Consider the following 20,921-nt stretch of genomic DNA (forward strand, 5'->3'; position numbering starts at 1 on the left):
AGGACATTAGGGAAGGAAGGGAAAAATGAAGGCGGGGCGGAAATTGGAGGGGGAGACGAACCATGAGAGACTATGGACTCCGAGAAACAAACTGAGGGTTTTAGAGGGGGAGGGGGGTGGGGGGATGGGTTAGCCCAGTGATGGGTATTAAGGAGGGCATGTACTGCATGGAGCACTGCGTGTTATACATACGCAAACAATGAATCATGGAATACTACATCAAAAACTAATGATGTATGTGACTAACGTAACATAAAAAAAAAAAAAAAAAAACTTTCCTACAGGATTTCAGACATTCTCTATTTCAAAATATCTGAGACCATAGCAGGAATAGTTTTTTACTTCCTTAGCCACTTGCAAATGTGAAATAGCAAAGAAAACTAAAATACATTAGAATAGCATATACTGTTCACATTCAAAGTAAAGGTTCCTCAGTTCAAATTAAATCAGAGCTAATCTCTTCATCTCTAGATCTGACTTTCCATTGGCAGAGAAAGAAGTATATGGAAACAGGGAAGAAGTACTGACTTTTTACTTATACATTCACTTCTCTTCCATGAATTAGCAAATAGTCTACAAATTTCATTGTATCTGATAATCAAATATTCTAATGTTGGCTTCCTTTACTAAAGGCAAAATGGAAGAGTGACTGGCTAGAGAACAGAATAGAAACTAAATTCCAGATGTTCTAACCAGTACACTGTTCTGAGAACAAAATGCACAGAACTGTGAGAATACAGTCAAGCTGGTTGTTGATTTTTTAGAGTATTCTCCATGACACGTACAGCCCACAAAGGTCAGGGCATCTATGCAATGAACACCTCTAGGGTACACAAGAGAAGAGCAGCAGGATGTAGACTAGGAAGCAAAGAACAGTCAGCAAAACTCAGGGGCATCAAAGATCACCAAACTTGAGGCTTACTTGCTTCTCCAGGGTGGCATTTTCTTCTAAGGAAAAGAAAAAGGAAAGAGAGGCTTGCTTGAAATTAGTGTGAGGTTCTCTACAGTTTCACCTTTCACAGACAAGATGAGAATACTTGAATTTACTCTAAAGGTAGTATGTTCACAAGCTCTCCTCAAGAACTGACAATCTAAACTTTGTTTTCCAGAAAAAGTTAAAAGAAATTACACAATTGAAAAAAAAAAATTAAGGTAAGTCAGACAATAAGGATGGAAGATTATTTTTAAATCCCTAGACTATTTTCTTCTACAGACAGCTCTCATTTTGGCTGTCATTTGTACCCCCATTTTAATGCACACCTGAGATCTGAATACTGACAAACAACTGAATTCCAAATTTTATTTATGTATATCTGACAAACAACTGCATTCCAAATTTTATTTATGTATTACATATGCTCTGATTTTTTTAAAGATTTCCTGGTCCTTTACTTCATCTCCATTTTCAAATATGCAGTCTATTAATTAAGCTGCATGTATGTGCCCAGTAATATAAGGTATTATCTCTACTAGAATAATCTCCCAGTCTCCCTCCCCCACAGACTTCTTTTTCTTTTTTAAGATTTATTTATTTATTTGAGACAGAGAGCGTGTGCATGTGCACACGCGTGAGTAGGGGTGGGGCGGAGGGAGAGGGAGAGAGAGAATCTCAAGCAGGCTGTGCTGAGCACAGAGCCCCACCTGGAATGTGATCCCACGACCCTGAGATCATGACCTGAGCCAAAATCAAGAGTCTGACACTTAACCGACTGTGCCCCACAGCCTTCTAATCATGCAGCTGGCCCACTTTGCTGAGAGTTGAGTTTGATGCCTCCTTCTCACTTGATCGACCACAGAAACTCTCAACCTTGGTTACCCAGCTTTAAAATACAGGTAGTGATACCTAACCCATTGGGTTGTTAGGAGAACTGCATAAACTAGTGTATGTAAAAATAAGCAAGCAGTTAAGTTAAATGTATTTAATACTATTCTGTATTGTTATTTAAGTTTAAAAAGAGGTACATGCATCAGGATCTCAGAGGACAAGACAGGGGTAGCAGGAATTTCTCTAGGACTTTAAGGGGTCAGGATAGAACAAGCAAAATCAAGATGAACTAGCATTCCAGGAATCTGCAAAGGTTTACAGAAAGGGCAATGCGGGTGTGGCTCATTTGAGTGGCAATCCATAGAACATTCTAATTTAGTCAAAGTTAGTGAAAGACTCTGTAGGAGAAAGATGGGAGAGAGCAATTCTTCTCTTAGGTCTTGACCTGTGTTTAACAGAAAGCGGGGTCACTGGCCCTTACCTATGTGCTAACCTTCATATTCTCTTGGAGGAAAAGAAAAGCCTGTTGGGGAAGTTGAATATTCATTCTCCCTGCTTTCAAGCACCTGTGCAAACCTAGAGTTGAAATACAATGGAAGCCTGACAGACTCTTTAGGATTCCTTAAATCAGGTCTTAAGGACTACATCATCAACAAGAACTAGCCAGTTAGCAAAGCAATGAGTAGCAAAGATACAAAGATACTTCTAAAAAAAAAAAAAAAAAAAAGGATTTATTCAGCAATTGCTGTGAATGTGTACAGTTCCAGAGATCTTGGGAAGCCTGACCCCCACCTCCCCTCCAAAAAGGACTTGAAAGACATCTTTTTTCCCTTGAGGTGCTTACCATCAGTTATGGGATGGCACCTCCCACACACACACATAAATAAATACAAAACTATGTATCCAGTGTAGAAAATGTTAGTTACTAAATAAAATAACAGAGTTATAACACTGAAACAAATTCTGTAATGTTTAGCATAGAAATTATATGATTTTGAAAGAAGTATTCTTTTACATGATGCAGTAACTCCGTTTACTAAGAGTGGTTTTATTTAAGGTTGATGCTGTCCTGACATTCTTTTTTTCTTCCCCCATGAAAAAAAACATAAAAGGACCTTTGGAAACATGAAAGGACCTCCTTTCAAGGTACGTAGTGTAGAAAAGCAGGGGGGAAAAAAAGCCAAAAACTGCCAAAAAGTTGTACTTCTAGGCAAGACAACCGGCCCATTAACAAATGTCTCCATTAATATCTTACCATCTGCTGTTTGCACTGTACTTGTCAATATTGAGCGTCACTCACAGTTCATATGACCATATAATATCTAAGAAAGCACAGAGTACCAAGGTTAAAAAAAAAAAAAAAAGCTAATTCAAAGATGGTTTTAGAATGTGACAACACAGTCACCATGCAAGGATATAATTAGATGATTAGGTAGTGTGCATGCTTTACATGTCAGGAGGAAACTCCTCATAATATCTAACAGTGGATTGAATAGGACTGGTAAATTATGCAGAGCCATCTCTCCTTCTCCCTCTGACTCACCTGACTTTTTACCCACTCGTCCAATTCTGAAGCCTCAGATTATCCAGATTAACCTGCTCAAATTCAAAACACAGTGAAATTTTAATCATCAACATCAAAAAGAAAAATCGCTATTACAGCAAGCCAAGAAAGCAGACGGCACAAAAATACTGTATTTGGCCTTTACATGCCTTAACTGTTGTCACGTAATAGACTATTTTTCCTTATGCTTTGCTTCTCTGCATAGATGCAAACCAAACAGAAAGGAGTTGTTTGCAGAGAGAAAGTTAGGGGTCCTATATGGGGGGATTTAAAAGGGGCTGGAAAAATTAACTTCCTTCCCACCTGCAATTAGTCATTCCTTGTTTTATATAAACTTTTTCTTTCCTGAAATGTTGTTTTATTTTAAAATACCCTTGTGAGGGCTGACATGTTAAATCACTATAGGTTTAGAATGAATTTATTATCATGATTGAGAGAATAGATAAAACAATACGTGAACAATAACCATCTCGGGTAAAAAGGGAATTATTGCATCCTGTCTCATGTCAATGTAAAAATTCTAATTATAAATGTTTCCCCTTGGATGTAAATATTCAAGTGCCTCTGTAAGTCATCAGAAAACAGCAAAGACAAGAAATAAATATATTAGCCCTTTACCTTGAAAGATAATATTCCTCCTTTCTTAGTAATATTCTGGGAGTGATATCAATTTGATCATTATTATCAACACCATGAGTTTTATAAATGTGAGCATATAGGTAATCAGTCTTCCAGCTCATTCCTGAAAGATTCAATAAGATAAAATTTCATACCTACACACACACACACACACAGAGAGAAAGAGAAAAGAAGAGAAAAGAAAAGAAAAGAAAGAAAGAAAGAAAAGAAAAGAGGTAATATCACTTGAATTACCTTGAAACAGCATCTGCATGTAAAATTTTTACCTATATACAGACATGCACTATTTTAATGAAGTAATGGAAAGGAAGGTCATCTTGCAATAGGGAATTGCTGAATTCTTACACAAAGCACCAAATGCTAAGTATGTTCCTGAATATAAAGAATGTATAATCCGTGCTAAAGGCTACACAGATGTGTTCAAGTTACACAATGGCTCAAATAATAGTACTGAATCCATATTAACAAAAATATAGACCAATAAAAAGAGGAGCTAATAAAATACACATTTAAATTAGTGAGATTAAAAATAAGATTTAATCCCTTGGGTATTTTATAATAATGTAACAGCAAACAAAAAAGATGTACTTTCTGGACATCCTTAAATTATTTTAATGTAATCAAAACTAAGACTTGAAAGAAATTCTCCAACAAGTAAAATCCATTTGTTAAGAATATCTGCCAGTGACTGCAATCTCTTGGGCATAACTAGTAAATGCTGCATTGTATGTATACTAAAGCTTTCATTTGTGTTTTCATGATATAGAGTAAGACTTTAAAAAAAAATCATAAAGAAATATTTATTCTTAATATTCAGAAATGAAAAATCAAACACACTTGCAAAATAACTAGGCATTTGAGTTACTTATATATGTACATATATATAATTTATATACAATTTCTTATTTATAGGTAGGTATCTTATAGATCTCTAATGAAACAACAATGAGAAAACAGAAGAAACAACCCTTTATTGAAATAAGAACTGCGGGGCAACAGAAAGTTGAAAAAAACTGCCAAAGGTCAAGGGTGAAAAATAAACTTACTCAACCTTTGGTACGTGCCAAGTATGCAATACAAGGAATAAAAGAGACACAATTCTTACTCTCAAATAATAGAGAACAATAATTTAATAAAATTTAATTAAAATTAAGCACATCAATAGAGACAAGTACAAGGTGAAATGGGACCCAAAGGAGGGTTTGATTAACTCTGGGTGCAAGTGGAGAATGAGAGGAGTCAAGGAGGACTTCAGGTGGACAGAGTTCTGAACATGTCTACCTGCATTTCAAATCAGAATTCAGAGACTTTATCATAGTACCTTTGCTTCTCTTTATAATTTTTAAACAGCTTACAAGAAAAATGACACAGAAAAAAAGAGAAAGGGAAGGAAGAAGGAAGGAAAAAAGGAAAGAGACAAAGAGGGAAGGAGGAAGGGAAAGAGGAAGCAGAAAATAGGAAGGGAAGAAGGAAAAGGAAGAAAGGGGGAAAAACTGAAATAATCCATATTAAAATCTACCATAGATAAAATCTATCATACATAGATAGATGATGGATGCATAGATAGATAGATAGATAGATAGATAGATAGATAGATAGATAGATAGAGTAGGTGAGTAGATAGCAAGTGGGGAGAGAAAGAAAGAGAGAGACAGGTAATCAACATTCAAGATCATTTGCCGGTTAGTCTGATTCACAGACGTTTTTATGAGAGCAGTGTATCTTGCATATAGAACGAAGAATAAGGGACAATGAAGAATAAGGGACCATTCCCAAAGGAGCAACATGTACAAGGTTTATTTAGGGGAGTTTTTAGGGGCTTGGTTTTTTGGGTTTTGGGGTCTTGTTTTATTTGTTTTGTTTTTTGTTTTTTGCTTGGTTTCTTTGCTTTCCTAGAATCCTTTCTATTTAAAAAAAGATTTCTCAAAAAAATGACAAAAATTTCCAGCTACTATTAACACTGAGAATATTATAAAGTTCCTAAGCCCTGATAATATTATACTGGACCTGTGAGCTTCCAAATCAGTTTTATACTTGGGGTAGAAAAATTACAGATTAGCCATTACATTTAATAGCTAGAGTTATTGCATATAAAACATGAAGACGTAGAGAAATAATGATGAGAAAAACCGAACCGGAACACCAATGGCTTAAGTTACTAGCCTCAAATTCAGAATAAACCCAAACATCAGAAGTAAAAGAATCAAAGGCTATTTTTCCTGTAAGAGGAGACCAAAAAAGGGTTAAGTATAACAGGAAAAGAATGGAAGAGGTTCAAGGCCACTTCAAACCTTTATTAGTGAGGAGCACATGAATCCATCCTCTCCTCTCCCTGAGTTTGACTAAATAGAACTAACCATCAGATACTAACGTATTTTACCAGAATGGAGAGCCCTTCTGCAAAACATCAGCCCACTTACTTGGAACAGTTTACTTTTAAACCTCTTTTACCCTCAACCACAATAACAGAAACTAACAATGATAATAAGAATAAGTGATAGCAACAACTGGCATTTCCTATTTGTCAAGAATTATGGGAAATGGTCTACATCTAAAGCACCCTACTGGCAGATCATACAGGCTTTCACTTTGAGATGGATTTATTGAATGCCTACTACATACGTAGGCCATTATTCTAGACATTAGGAATACTATATTGAACAAAAAAGACAAAAACCACAACTTTGATAGACTGTACAATCTGGAAGAGTAAACTGAGCTATGGAGATCTTAAAAGATACTTGCCTGACATTGCACAACAAGTTAAGTGACAAGAGCCATGTCGAGCAATCTAATCCCAGGACCCATTCCTTTGTACCACGTGCTTTACTGCTGTGGAAGTAAAAACATACTTGCCAGGGCTCATGCCTGGCATTCTGCTTTGAAAAGCAGATTTTTCCACTTAATATTATATTAGTAGTAATTCAGTGTAATTAGGTTATAGTTAAAAAAAAAAATAAACCTCTAAGCAGAAAACTCATATTAAGTATGAAAGGCAAAAATGTTTATTCCAAAAATGTTAAAGGAAATAAACTGAATATTATGTTGTTCATTGATAGGAACTGCTGGTTACAATTAATAGTTTGAGTACAATTACAGTGTAAAGGAAGTTAGAATTACATTCCTGTCTATCTGTACTTATAATTCAACACTTCAGACTTTGGTCAATGTTTAGTATTTAGTAGTAAGTGTGTATTTTCTCAGCCTATAAAAATATTTTATAGCAGAAGAACATGATAATTGAAGTCAGGCAGACAACTCAAAACTTCTTTATTCCAAATAGGTTTGGACTTTCTAATATATTTTATTATTTTTGGCAATTATTAGTTAAAAGTTTTCTATGTGTAATTCAAATAAAAAATACTCTGCCCTTAACCCCTTAACCCAATCTCAAGTTTCAGGAACCATTTTTTCTCAGTTGAAATTACCTTCTCAACTGCCATACTGGCCCTTTACTCTCCAAGCTTTTTCTTTCCAACTTTTAAGTTTTGTGTAATTTTCAAGCAATGCAGAGTTACACGTATCATCCTACAGGTCTCATAATTTGGGTCTTTAAAGATGAAGGTGAATATTTGCATGGTCTTAAGTTAGCTAACATTTCCTTAATATTAACATTAGTCTTTCTCACAGCTGATTCACTACTCAGTGACTTCACAATGCATTTCTGCCTTGGGGATTCCTTGCACTCATTGCTCCTTTACTTCTAAATAACTATTCCTCAATTTGTAATATTCCCCTTCATTTCTATTCATTATATACACCTTTTTATGTGAAACTCACCATTATTCTGAAGCTTGGTTTTCTTGGCCGTGGTCTTGCTATTTCCGGTATCCAATTAATGAAGGAAATCTATGATAAAACCAAGAACTAAACTACTACTCAAAATACTAAATTTTGGGTCCACAGGTTGGCAATACAGAAGACATGAAAAAAATGTCTTTAGGGAATAAAAATTTGATTCCATAATTAATGCTATGAAATAAGATTCCTTTTAACTTATATTCCTTAACTGAAAACAAAGTCTAACAACATCCCAAACCACCCATATATTTCTAACCAATTTCTGATGCTGTGAACTTGAATGCTTTTCTTTTTAAAGTCTTAATACGTATTGAGTTCTTCATATTTTTCATCAATTTCCAGATTTTTAATAAAAGCTGCATGATCCTCCTCTCCCCCCTCATTCCGCAAAGGGTTGCCAACCCAAAGTCATTTGGTGTTGGAACCAGAATCCAGACAGAAGAGGCATTCATTGACCAACCCATTTTCCCCTCAATTTTTTTTGTTTTTGTTTTTGTTTCTGTTTATCATTAGCATTTGATCTTTCCAACTAACAAGCTCCTCGCTCTCACATGGATATTATATTCTTAATTAAACTTTTAATAACTGCGAATAATCTTATATTGCTATAACAGTGTATTTTTATTTGAATATGCTTGTATTTAATATGCCCATAGTTTGGTACTCATAGTTCTTTCTCTCTTCCTTTGGCATTCTTCTGATCCTCTATTTTCTCCTTTTATGAATAGTTATACACTTTATGTATTTGTATTTACAACAACATTTTTAGATTCTGATTATTCCATTTTTTTTTTAAGATTGATTTATTTACTTATTTGAGAGAGAGAGTACATGAGCAAGGAGGGGAGGGGCAAAGGGAGAGGGAGAAGCAGAATCCCCATTGAGCAGGGAACCCAATCTGGGGCTCATTCGCAAGACCCTGAGATCATGACCTGAGTCGAAGGCAGACACTTAACTGACTGACCCACCCAGGCGCCCCGGATTGTGATTATTCTTAACAATATTCATTTTGCCTAAAACTGAGCATTCGAAAAATGCAAAAGTCTGTGCAAGTAGAGCCCACAAACTAGTAGAGAAACATGAAGGCATACCAGTGATTACAATTAATACAGTAAGTATATTAAGGAGGCATTTGTTCAAAGAAAGAGCAATATTAGCATAGTAGGTGGCATTTAACTTTTTCTGACCACCATATTTATTAAGCATATATTATCATATGAAAGACTGTGCTAAGCACATATGACCTCAGTTAATCATCGATGCCAAGGTTTGTGATAGGCACTGTTACATAAACCAGACACAGAGAGGTTAAGTAACTCACCAAAGTAACACAGCGGTGGAGTCAAGATTCACACTGCTTACTAGATAAGACTTGAAACTGGGTCTTGAAAGATGAAATGTTTTTTTACTAGATGATAAAATGTGCAAAGGGCAAACCAGGTGGTGGGAATTAAATGACCAACAGCCAAGAGTCATGAGTAGGGGAAGGGACCGGTGAGACCAACCAGTGGGATAGGATTAGAAGGTGGACAGAGCGGCCAAGGGCAAAGCCCCCAGGGCAGGCTGTGTCCAACTGCTTTTTCCCCTAAACGTCTAGAGATGAAGTCAATCCTTACACATCAGGACCGTAGGAGGCTGAGATCAGAGCACAACCACTAAAGTACGAGGAAGGACTCGATGGCCTTGGAGCCTCAGTCCTAAGAGCCCTGGCCTAACAGGGAGGAGAAAGACTTACAGAAGTGTGAAGCACGCTTAGCTGCGAAAGAAGGATCGTGATTACTTCATAATTTTTATCACAGCAAATCAGCTAATTTACCACTTCTGTAACTGGCTGTCTTTGCCACAGTAAGGACAAACATCATTCTGTTTAGATAAGTTTATTAATAATACAGTTTTCAAATCAGAGAACAACTTTGTGGGTTTTTTTAATTCTTTATTATTTATTATGTGTTAATCTACTTATTATTACATGAATATATGTGTGTGTATGTACTTGTATATCCACACTAATATGTCCAGTTGCTGCTGGAACACAAGTGAAATAAATGATTAAATAAAATTTTTTTAAAATGTGAGAAAAAATATTATTTAGATAATTGTATTACCTAAATCTAAGTGCTAGAAAAAAATACAAGTTGCAAAGGGGGATAGGAAGTGTCAGGGTAGAGATGTAATTTTAGAAGGTGGACAAGGGTTAGTCTCTATTCTCAAAAAACTCAGCAAAAAAAAAAAAAAGGCTTATTTTTTCAATTTTTTTTATTTTTATTTTTTCATTTAATTTTGTTAGAGACAGAGGGAGAGAGAGAGAACATGTTGGGGGCGGGGGGCGGTGGAGAGAGAATATCTTAAGCAGGATCCACACTGGGCAGATTCAGGGCTCGATCTCACAACCCTGAGATCATGACCTGAGCCGAAATCGAGCTGGACGCTTAATGGACTGAGCCACCCAGGGGCCCCTAACTTTTTAAAAAAATATATGGTAATATAATGTGATAAATGCTATGAAAGTTCTTAACAAAATGCACCTTTTATAACAGAGGGAGCTATGACAGCTTCACAGAAGGAAAGAATCAGCTGGATTATAAAAGAGAAGAAGACATGCACGAAAGGGCTGAGCAGGACAGGCAAAAGCATATACAAAGTCACAGAGCCCGATTTCAGCAGGAACTACTACTTCTCAGTGTAGAACAGCAATTACCACCTAATCTTGAGCCTCCCATGTCCCAGACACTCGCACATTATCTATATTAACCCTCACAATATATTTATGGCTTTACTAATATTATTCCAATTTTTAAAATGATGAAGTGAGACCAGAATGAAGACTTTCCATCTTAAAAAGTAGGTTGAGGCCAAAGAGTTGAACTTTATCCTGTAAGCAATGCAGTCCACTGAAATTTTTTAGATAAAGAAGGGGTGTCGTCAGATGTTTGTCTTTGCTTGCTTATTCTTTTAAGCTATTAGACTGCAATGTGAAGGACAGGATGTTGTGGTTAAGAGACCACAATGTTAAGAGATTACTATTTGTAATACGAAAATGCCATAAGAGGTGGAAAAGGCTTGCTCTAAGCCGTTATCAGTGGGGACAGAAAATGGAGGAAGAAAAAAGATGTGATAGCCAATTGATTCTGGGTGCATGGGGGACAGAAGAGCATCAGAAAGGGAGGTCCTGAGATGATTCTAAGTTTCCTGACTTAGAACACTTAAAGGGTGACGCCATTAACCAAGAGAAAAGAAAGAGAAGTTTGGGATAAGGAGGGTGGGATGGAAAGTGCTCTAGTTTTGAACTTGGTGATACTCAAGTCAAGAGAGCCAGATGATGACCAGACTCTGACTGGAGGAAGGTCCTAAAGGCAACATATTTAAGAAGTGCCAGCAAACATACCTTTGTATGAGTGAGAGTGTTTTTGATAACAAGGGACAGAAAATTCAAATTGCTAGCTCATTTAATAGAATTATTTTTACCATACTTGCTAAAAATCTCTAAAGGTAATATGGACTTCAAGTGTGGTTTAATTAGGACTCTAATTCTCTTTCTCTGCAATTATTTTCACACTGCCTTCTTCCCTATATGTCACGATGGTTTCACCAGAGGGAGCAAAATCATCGACCAATCCCCAACTTTCCATATATCCTAAAAAATCCAGAAGATAAATATTCTTTTCCCTACCTATTGAAAAATAGTCCCAGACACCCTTCTAAACCAACTTGGGTGTCATTCCCACCACCATCAAGAGGGATGGGACTGCACCGATTAGCTTGGAACTGGAGCCCACCAAAATTCTATGGATACCACATAGTGGGCAGAAAGTGGACTGAATTCTGGGGACACGATCCCAATGTCCCCTCAATTCCTTTCCAGAGCTGACAGTGGTTTTTTACTCCATTACCTCAAAGGATTTTTTTTGTAATCACAACTAAAAAAACAAAACAAACAACAACAAAAAAACAGTATTTCTCTAAGATTTCTAGACTTTTTAAGATTGTTTGAGCTTCCGATATCACCCAAATCCAACCACACTCCCTTGCCAGATGTAGTGGCAATGGAAATATCAAGTTATAGGACAAACTATATTAGTAATGTAAGTGCTCAGTTTTCATGTGAAGGGATAACATCCAGCGCTGTTAACTGAGAATTTACTTTCTTCTCCCTTTCTCTGACTCCCACCCTAATCCTTATACTGAGTCAGTAGTCAAAGGAGGATACCAAAGTACACAGACCAAAGAGTCAAATCCTTGGATGGGAGTTCTAAAATAGTTCTTGGAACTCTGGTCAAAAGAGAGACATGGAAGTGGCTGATAGAGGCCAGTGACCTGAAGGAACCTCATGGTTGCAATGAAGAGGACACAGAGTGACACATGAAGGAACATGCATATCTAAGGATCTGCAGTAGGGACAACGCTCAAAACAGATTAGCCGTTAGATTAGATTATCAAGGGATACTAGATGAACCCTTCCCTTCCGAAGCCTAGAAGCAGCCTAGAAACGTAATTGCCACCCCTGGTTCAAATGGATTAGTGAAGAATCCTTAAACTGACTGAGGTTAGTTGTGAGTAACTAGCTTACATTTTCTACTATCATTCTTCAGGCTCAAATTTAAAATTTAATTATAGAGGAATAAATACAGCTATATTTCTTGCATGCTTGCTTTTGTATGCATTATAAAATAGTTAAGGCCAAATTCTTTAATTCCACATTTGGCACCATTAGATAACTTTTCAAACTAACTCATTTTTCACACCCTCAGTCAATACTAACTTGACACTGCAGAAAGAACACCATGAGACTCTGCCTTCCGTCTCAGGTAGTTTCCCTCTGTGGTCAACAGAAAAGGTATTTGCTGGATCAGTGAAGTCCAAAGACAGCAGTGATTTGCCAAATATGACCCATCAGAGCACTGAGAATTCAGGATTAGGTTTCAGCATTTGTTGCTGTCACTCAAGTGCTAAATCTATATTTACTTGGGGCAGTGAGTGGAGATTTAAATAGAAGAATCCAAACCATCCAAGATATTTTCCTTTCCTGTGTTAGCTGATTTTGAGACTTATTCTCATTGAGCTAGAGTGTTTCAAAACTGGTTACACAGCCCCGCATTGGGCTCCCTGCTCAGCGGGGAGCCTGCTTCTCCCTCTCCCACCCCCCCTGCTTGTGTTCCCTCTCTTGCTGTGTCTCTCTCTGTCAAATAAATAAATAAAATCTTAAAAAAAAAAAAGAAAAAGGGCGCCTGGGTGGCTCAGTCGGTTAAGCGACTGCCTTCCGCTCAGGTCACGATCCTGGAGTCCCGGGATTGAGTCCCACATCGGGCTCCCTGCTTGCGGGGGGTCTGCTTCTCCCTCTCCCACTCCCCCTGCTTGTGTTCCCTCTCTTGCTGTGTCTCTCTCTGTCAAATAAATAAATAAAATCTTAGAAAAAAAAAACTGGTTAAATAAAATTCTCTTGGTATTATAACGATTTTTCTTGAGGTAAAATGGGAGGGTTAGCAAAAAATACTGATAGTCTCTTTCACATTTTTAAATTATCTGATTAGTCATTTCATATCACCATTCTTAGGGGTTCTGAACATAAAATATGAATAAAGGCATATGTTTCAACATGTTGAAAGGCAACAAGTGTTCTCAATTCAAAAGTGAAGATGAATGTCTAATTAAGATAATCACCACATGAAAATAATAGACCATTAGTACCTTTTTAAATGTATTTATTAAGTATACTGAAATCTAGCAGAATGGTCTAAAAAGACACAAAATTAAGGTTTAAAATCTTAAATTTTAAGATGCAAATTTGGATATACAAATAAGTTAAATTTACGCAAAAAGAATCTTATTCCTAAAGCTGGAGAAATTACTTCATTTCTAAGTAAAGGCACTGCAACATCCCTGGCCAAAACAAAAACAAAAACAAAACAAAAACAAAAACAAAACAAAAACAAAAACAAAAACAAAACAAAAACAAAAACAAAACAAAACCAAAAACAAAACAAAACCAAAAACAAAAACAAAACAAAAACAAAAACAAAACAAAAACAAAAAACAAAAACAAAACAAAACCAAAAACAAAAACAAAACAAAACAAAAACAAAAACAAAAAAAACAAAAACAAAAACAAAACCCTATAGGAGCTGGGCAGTAGGAAAACGAAGGCCAAAGTCGAGGAATGCACACGGCGCTGAGTGGTCATTAGCAATAGTAGTCATGTTGTTTGTGGGATTCAGAAGGAGATTCCAAGGGACATGGATCGGTCTGCACTTCTGTTATTTATATAATGCAAATTATCAGGTCTGTACAATTGGAACTATGCTTCAAATATGGGGATTATAGTTTGAATGGTGTCTGTTGGAAGACATTCCCCAGCCTACCATCAAAAGACATCATATTCGGGGCACCCGGGTGGCTCAGATGGTTAAGCATCTGCCTTCAGCTCAGGTCATGATCCCGGGGTCCTGGAATCGAGCCCCGCATTGGGCTCCCTGCTCAGCAGGGGCTGGGGGGGGGGGGGGGTGTCTGCTTCTCCCTCTCTCTCCTTCTGCCCCTCTCCCCTGCTCATGCTCTCTCTCTCTGTCTCAAATGAATTAAAAAAAAAAAAAACCCACATCATATTCTCAACTCTTTTCACATCTGGTTCACAGTTTAGATTCTCGTGCTATATATAAAAGGAAAAAGACGTCACTAATGGGGGAATCCATGCATGTGGTGGAGGCGCAGGGCATACAGGAAATCTAGGTATTACCTTTCTCTCAATTTTGCTGTGAACCTAAAACCACTCTAAAAAATAAAGTCTTTTTTTTTTTCTCACTTTTTAGAAGACCGGGCTCAGAAATTATAGTTTTGGGGTTCAATGCACTGCTTTTTTCTTTAAATCCTTATCTGAACCTTGGAAGATTTTCCCTTCTTTTTCTTTTTTTTCGTCTCACCCCTTTGTTATTTTTAGACTTTTCAATTTGTTTTCAACTTTGTCCAGGTGATTATTATTATTTTTTAAATTCAATAATTACAATGCATCAACAATTATGTTTAAGTAATTTCAAATGATAGGCCTACATACATAAAAATGAATCTCAATAATCAAATATGCTTACTAGCCCTCTAAAAAAAAAAACTGTAAAGAGGCCAATAAGGCAGTGATCTGTTGGTGGTAAATGTCCTCCATCCAACAGAAGCCTGGGATTGGCACAGACACAGAACTGCAGCACAGCTTAACTTAACAGCTGCCTGACAGCTGTCTTCAACTCTTTGTTCCAGTGTTTTCTGAGGGCTCTGCCTGCCACCTAGGCAGTGTTACCACAAGAGAGCACACTCACTGGGTGTGTGAGCTCACGTTGCCAGAGCTATGAGAATATATCCGAAATTCAAAGAGGCGAAGGGAAATGGGTACGACATCCATATTTGAGTACCTTTATTTTGGACAGAGATAAGTAAAGTAATTGTGCACAAAATGGCTCACAATATTTCTGTACCTCTTTAAGATGTATGCTTCCTATATCCCCCAAATACTGAGAGATTGCTATTTGTTTTAATTCACTTAACTGAATTTTTGTAATTATCTGCAAGCTGGCCACAAAAATAACTAAGAGGAAGGCCCGCGAAAAATGTGTTTAATTGAGATATAACTGATACCCAACACTGGTAGCTTCAGGTATACAACGTAATGATTCCACACTTGTACGTACTGCAAGGTGAGCACCACAATAAATCTAGTCATCATCCGTCACCATAAAAAGTAACAAAAAGAATTTTGTTTTTCCTTGCCCTGAGAACTTTCAAGATCCACTCTCCCAGCAACCTGCAAATAAACACTACGATCCTACTGACTACAGTCACTACACTGCAACAAACCACATCCCCATGACCTACTCATTTCATAACAGGAAGTCTACATGTCCTGAACCCTACAGGTAAAGTTCACCTACCCACCCCCACACCACCCCCCCCCGGCAACCGCCACTCTGTTCTCCATGTGCATGAGTTCTGTTTCATTTGTCCATTTGTTTCATTTTGTAGATCCCACACGTCAGGGAGATCCGATGGTATCTGTCTTTCTCTGCCTGACATTTCACTTATCATAATAGCCTCACAGTCCATCCATGTTGTCACAGGTGGCTAATATTTTTGAATGAGGATTTCTTTTAACAAAAAATAAATGAAGTGCACATCTCCAAATATAATTTATTAATAATAACAGCACTAGCATAGAACTGAGGAACAGCAAAAATTATTATGAATAAGAGAGTTTCCACGTCTAGGCCATAACGCTTGGGGCCCATAAGGCTTTGAAGATTCCTTGGAAACAACTTCATGGCCCTCTCTAATGCTCCATCAGAGCTGGAGGATACACAGAATGGGTCAGAGCATGGTAGTAAGAAAGCCCAGGAAGAGGGTCTAATGCTTGATGAGATCAGTTTTACTCTGTGTTGTGGCCATAATACTGACATTTAATGGTAGGTAGGTTTTCTTCAAAGAGTGTCAGCCATCAAGAAAGACAATTCAGGGCCACCTGGGTGGCTCAGTCGGTTAAGCACCCAACTCTTGGTTTCAGCTCGGGTCATGATCTCAGGGTTGTAAAATCGAGCCCCACGACGGGCTCCGCACTCAGTGTGGAGTCTGCTTGACATTCTCCCCCGCTCCCCGCCCCTCATCCTGTGCCTGCATACGAGCTCTCTAAAATAAACAAATACAGTCTTTAAACAGAAAAACAGTTCAAAAAAACATGTTGGTCAAACTTAGTGAATCATTAGCTCTTTGCCACAAAGTATCATTTTAATACATAAATTGCTTTGGCCTTGCTTTACATATTCCCTCTTTCATAACCTCTCAAAATGTGAATTCTCTTTACAGCTGTAAAGAAACATGCCAACAGTATCTTTCACAGTCCCCCATATCAAACATTTCATAAAAAGAATGATGTGTACAATGAGATGAACTTATTTCCACACTTAAAGTAAAAATCAACATTTGGAACACTAGGATGTCGCAGCATGCTACGTATTAACTCACGGTGACAGAACTTTTTTTAAAAAGTTTGTAAAGAGCAAAACATAAAGGTTCAAAGAACACAAAAAGTAGATAGCAGAATGCTCATTCCTTTTCCATGTTGGCAGCTTTATATGAGTAGACAGGAAATTAGAAAATGTCACTCAGACCAGTACTTCTGATACAATCTCTGACTGTTCCGGCGTTTCTCATTATTTCATGTAACCAAATTCTGCCCATTCTTCCTTTCTATTATTTCTTCTCTCCATCCTTCACTTGCATTTCTTCATCCCCTGAAGTCGAGATCATCTGCACCACTACAAAAGCCTCAGTGATCCCGAGGTAGCTTCCTTCCCTTAGAATCCATCACTGTCGCAGCTGGGTGTACAAAAAGCAAACACTAACAAGGACTCAACAGAGACAGAGCAGGGACTGCACTTGGGTCCCCGCAACACAGACTGCAACATCCAGCATTCTTCGGCGGCCTCCATAAGAAAAGAAAAAAAAAAAGCTAAAACTCTATGCCTCTTAGGTAGTATATCTTGCAGGAACGCAGAAGGAGGATGCTTCCTAAAAGCAGGATGCTTGCTACAAAGACTGGGGAAGACCACACCAAAGCAATCTGTGCCCAAGATGGACCCCAGTGCTGAAATTTCACCAACGTTTTCCCTCATTATACTAAGAATCACACCCGGGGGTGGAGATTTAACATGCAAATGAAACATGCAATGTATGAAGACTCATGTTCCATCAACTTCACATGTGCACCCAACTTGCTGTATCCCCCTGCCCAGCCTGCTTAAAACATCACTCGTTTCCTGCCTCAGCCCCTTTAAAACATTCCCTAGCCACTGTTCAGAGAGCCAGTCTAACATTCTACCCATGACTGTGCCTCCCTTCCGCTCTAGCTGTTGCCCCAGTAAAACCTTTGCCTGTGTTCCTACATTTTGTGTCCAGCCTAGTTTCTACTGCTGCTGGGTCCAAGGACCTGAGTCCGGTAACACAATTACCCAACAGACTGGTTCAACAAGATACGGAAAGGGCAGATGCTGTATCTTAATTCTATCTCCAAAGTGTGAGAGTCCTAGAGTAAAAGCACTCATTAACACAACTCTGTTCCCAGAGACTAGCTACTGTGTAGAATATGATATGTATTCAATAAATTGTTTTTTTAATGAATAAGCATTTTTACTGCACTGATACAATCTATATATCTCTGCCATATTAATGTTGCAAAATACCGAAAATGTATTTCCCCTTCAAAAATCCTCAATGGCTCTCCACTCCCATCAGGATGAAATCCATTCTTTGGACTGGTATTCAACCCACCCTCTTTCTTATACTTTCCTTTTGCCTCTTCCCATGATTCCTTTATACCAGACAGCACAGCACTGCTTCTGGTATCAGAATGGTTTCCGGACTGTGTTTGAATTTTCACTTGATGACTTACTGATGTATAACATTATAAACTCTTTGGGTCTCATTTTTTTTTTTTTTTTTTTTTACTAAATAAAAGTAACTAATACCTGACAGAAGCTGTAAACATAAGATAATAACAAAAATGCACTTAGCAGACAGGGCACACAGAAGATGAATTGTATCCACTCTATCACTACTGCAATAACTTTCCTTTTTCAATCAGGTATACTCTTTACGTTTGTGCGAACTTGAAGTGGGAAAATTCAACGTACGATACTTGCACCTGTGTTCCGCTTGTTCTCTGAAGGCCATTTCAAAAGCTACCCTGTTCTGAGACAAACATCACATTCAAGGACCAAGCAGTTGTAAACACAAGGAGTAATCAGCTAATTACGGATGGTCCCAAGACAATGTGATTCAATGAAGAAAATTTATCTACAGGGGAAAGACTAAACAGGTCTGAGTCAGTGATGTGATCTCAGTACTTTTAAGGTCCCAACAAAACTTCAAAAAGGACTGAAATTTTAAAAGAAAAGCTGTAATGGGGAGGACTGCAAACCCACCATCTGGTAAATTTCACAAGCGACACACCACCTCCTGTGAACTCTTTGTGACCACATGAGCCCAGGGACAGTACTCTTTCTGCATTTACTACGGCACTGTCTTCCATTGCTGAGAAGCACACGTAGCTTTGGAAGGTTAATTATTTCTTAAATTCTACCCATTAGCTCCCCCTAATCACACATAAATTCCTTGAGAACAAATAAAATGCCAAATCCCTTAGTCTCTCCATCTGTCTCCTACATAGTAGATATTAAACAAATAAACTTGAGTGACTCTTATGTGTATCTTATTTGGTAATGAAAGCCTCGTGACTTTTTTTTTTTTTAAGATTTTATTTATTTATTTTGAGAGAGAGAGAATGAGAGAGAGAGCACGTGAGAGGGGGGAGGGTCAGAGGGAGAAGCAGACTCCCTGCCGAGCAGGAAGCCCGATGCGGGACTCAATCCCGGGACTCCAGGATCATGACCTGAGCCGAAGGCAGTCGCTTAACCAACTGAGCCACCCAGGCGCCCGCTACTTCTACTTTTGTCTTGAGTAAAGAGCATACTCTAGATAAATCTCTAAATAAGAGTTTCTATGATTATGCACATGCACAATTTTAACAGGAAAAAAATGTGTGTTCTGTCTGCTTTTATCACACACACAAAAAATGGTATGTTTGTGTGGTCTGGGACATTTATGAGGGTTTAGCTGCATAAGGGAGTCCCCGAAATACTCTTTTTCATCCTCTCCTTATGAATCAATCCATCACAGCAGCTTAATCCATTCTTCGTTAAATATTTTTTAATCACTCCTGCCCCAGTATCTATCCGACCCCGTTTCATTTTGATTGTCTTCGCCTGAAGAAATAACTCATTCATGTTAACAGGCAGTAGAAAAATGATCTCCTCTTCCGAGCTCAGCGGGCAGAAGAAGCAAGCTACATCAGGGGGTGGCCGACCCAGGCGACTGGCTTGTGACAATCAGGAAGTCCCTCACAACGGTCAAGGGTGCCAAAGACTCCAAGAGAGGCGGTGAGTCGGCCTGAGCAGGCAGGCACATCAGGGCAAACAATGCTCCAGACTGCCGTTAGCAGAGCTCCAAAAATACAGCTACAAAAGCATAGCGAAGGCAGAGTGAATTCTTAGCGCTTGTTCTCTTCTATTTTAATCTGGGACGAGCAGGTGACCTCAGCACCGAAACATGAGTCTTAACTTTCTATATCCCCCACTTTCAGAAATGGTCTGCAGTTATGCGGATCATGACTAAATTTGTTCCAGCCATTTCAAATTCATAATCGTAAAGAGAATCTTTTCCAATCTTTCAAGACTGCTCTCGTAGGATTGCACTCTGAAAGAAGCTTCTTTGATATTCATTTGCCTATTTTACTTTGAAGGTTTCTTCCACATGTATTATTCTGGAAAATGTTTATTCCATTAATACTTTATATATTCTTTTGGGGACTCATGTCTAAGAAGCAAGAGTTAAAAGAGTCATTAATTTATCCAGAGAAACAGCAGTTTAAATGTCCTCATTTAAAAATCACTGGTTTAGAGAAAGAAAAACTATAGACTTCCCAATAATATTAATAATACTATATATAATAGTAATATTATATAATTATATGTAATAGCTATATATTAATAACATGATAACTATATACTTATATAATTATATAATATATAGTTATTAATATGTAATATGTTAAGATATTAATAACTAATAATATTTAATGGCCCAAATAAGGTCATCCTTATTTTAAATTTTTTTTTTTTTAAGAGAGAGAGAGAGCAGGGGAGGAGCAGAGGGAGAAGGAGAGAGAGAATCTTAAGCAGGCTCCATGCTCAGCACAGAGCTCAACGAGGGGCTCAATCTCATGACCCTGAGATCATGACCTGAGACAAAATCAAGAGTAAGATGCTTAATTGACTGAGCCACCCAGACGCCCCTTATATGCTATTGTAAATGCTTGGTGCCCAAGCAGTTCTGCCTGAGAAGGCAATATAATGTTGTGTCTGAGAGCAAGTGTGGAATCAGACAGATCAGAAGCGTATCCCTGTCCCACTATTACTATCTATGTAGTTCAAAAAAGGACATTCGATTGCTTAAGACCCCAGTTTCTTCTTCACTGATAAAAGCAGAACATACTGTCTACCTCTATTTTATAAAGTTGAGGTCAGAATTAAATAAGGCAATATAAGTAAAACATTAGATACTGCCTGG

Source organism: Leptonychotes weddellii, chromosome 12, assembly GCF_054177405.1.
Source record: "Leptonychotes weddellii isolate Sample4059 chromosome 12, ASM5417740v2, whole genome shotgun sequence".
Classification (NCBI taxonomy): domain Eukaryota; kingdom Metazoa; phylum Chordata; class Mammalia; order Carnivora; family Phocidae; genus Leptonychotes; species Leptonychotes weddellii.